This window comes from Malus sylvestris, chromosome 5, assembly GCF_916048215.2.
Source record: "Malus sylvestris chromosome 5, drMalSylv7.2, whole genome shotgun sequence".
Lineage (NCBI taxonomy): Eukaryota > Viridiplantae > Streptophyta > Magnoliopsida > Rosales > Rosaceae > Malus > Malus sylvestris.
This window is the reverse complement of record NC_062264.1, coordinates 43,072,033-43,074,118: the sequence shown is the minus strand read 5'-3', so window position 1 is coordinate 43,074,118 and position 2,086 is coordinate 43,072,033.

The following is a 2,086-nucleotide window of genomic DNA, read 5'->3' as shown; positions in this document are numbered from 1 at the left end:
ATGACTTCGGCTTGTCGATTCTTTTTGTCTAGCCTCAGGCGCTCGACCCGTTTTTTGGCCGCCGCATACTCAGTTAGGCGATCCTTCCCGCCTGACTCGAAGTCCCTCGCAAGTTCAGAAGCAATGACCGACCGGCGTTTTGCTAGTTCGGCCATCTGACGGTCGAGCTCGGCTAACGCTTCTCCTTTTGCCCGTAGATCGTCAATCTTCGGACGGAGGGTGTCTTGAACGGCCGTGGCGGCTTGCAGGTCCTGTTCGGCCTTCAGAGCAGTCTGGAAGATGCCAAATGTCTCCCGAACGCGCTCCAAAGCAGACGATGCCCGAACAATGGCATCTCCGCTTAGGCGACCGTCGGCCCCAAGGTCGTTCAGACACACGCCGAGCAGATCAAGACCGTTGCGCTCAAGTACTTGCGATGAAGAGAGCGACAGGACTTCTCGCAACTGGGTTAGGGCGCTTGGATCGGCAGCCTCAGTTGGAGCGGCCGAAGGGCCAGACTCTGCAGTCGTACTGGAGAGGAGAGCTTTGAATTCAACCTCCCATGAAGCCTGCACGAATAAACAAGGTTAAGCTTAAAGGAAGTCATGACAAGAATAGCAAGAGGGTGTCGTTTTTTTTTAACCTGCTGAGAGGAGACCTCGGCCATGTCCCCAGGGTCGTTGCTCGAACCTAAAGAACTCAATGGCCGAGCCCAGTGTCTCAGATTGCTTCTCACTTCACGAGGCCGATGGAGGTTATCTACGTTTGATGGCCACTGAGGCGGCCAGGAAATATAGATAACGCCCTTCGGCGCATAGAATTGACGGTGAAAAGAATGTACAGGCACCTGACATTTAGTTTTTCCTTGTTTAGAATTCTAAAGCAGAAAAGCAATCAGGAGGAAAATCGAAGGTACTTACAAAAGCCGAGGTAACCTCTTGTGGAGGGATGTGGAAGCCTTGGTCTTGAGGATGGATCGGCGATTCCGCCGTGGCCTCGGGTTCCTCGAGCAGGCGTTTGCCACGGTCGGCTGCCGATGGGCCGATTGGCGCAGCTGCTTCAGTGGAGGCAGGGACGTCCTGGTCTTGAGAAGGAACGAGAGGTTCGGCCGCCGGGGTCGGTTCCTCGACCGTGAGCTTGCCACGATTAGCCGAGGAGGGGCCGGGTCGAACCGCCATCTCGGATACTGGAGGAGTTCGTTGACGAGTAGGAGGACGACGCGCCAGCGGGACCTCGTCGCTCCCCTCACTCTCTTCCAGCACGAAGACCGTGGGCTTTGGATTCTTGGGAGAGGTTTCCTCGGTCGTAGGAACCGCCTGGTGTGAGACAGGTGCCTTCTCGACAGAGGGAGGTACGACTGATTCGCCGGCCACAGAAGCAGGCCGCGCTGGGATCGTCTCTACGGCTGAAGCCGGCTGTTTCTTGACCCCAGAATGGCCGGCGGCGGGAGAAGGGGAAGCACTGGGAGTCGTCGTGTGGCTGGAAATAACGTGGATCTCCCGTGCACCTTTCTTCGCCAGTTGCTTTACCCGCTTGGCAGGCGGGGAAGGCTTGATAGCCGGCCCGGCCTCTTGGCGAGGCCGTTTGGTCAGCCCGGCCCTACCAGCAGGTTTGTCCTTTTTGGCCACGACCGATTTTTTCCCGGCCATAGCAGCGGCAACTACCTCTGTCTTTCTCAAAGGCCGACTACCTAAAAGGATAAAGACAATTCAGTAAGGCGTACAACAGGCAAGGTTGAAGAAAAAGGGGGAATTGAACAACTACCTTGAGAATGGGGGGCCGGGGCTTTCTTAGGTCGGTTACCGAAGAGCCTGTTTAGTACATCCTCGACCGGCGCACCGAAGAACTCTTGAGTGTAATTTTCCCACCACTCACCGAAGGTGTCAGTGCAATGGGTTTCTGGGGTGGCCGGTCGAAGGCGAAATCTTTGGCAGTACTCTTGAAACTCCTTCGCAGCAGTCCTGCACTCGTTCTCTGAAGAGCGAGGCTCGCGTCCGCGGCTCAATACTGTGCGGGAAGAGAGAAAGGGGACGGGACAGCCCTGAAGATAGCCGAGCTGACGGGCAAGGAAGTTCGGATGGTACACTTCCCACCCCGACCGTTTCCC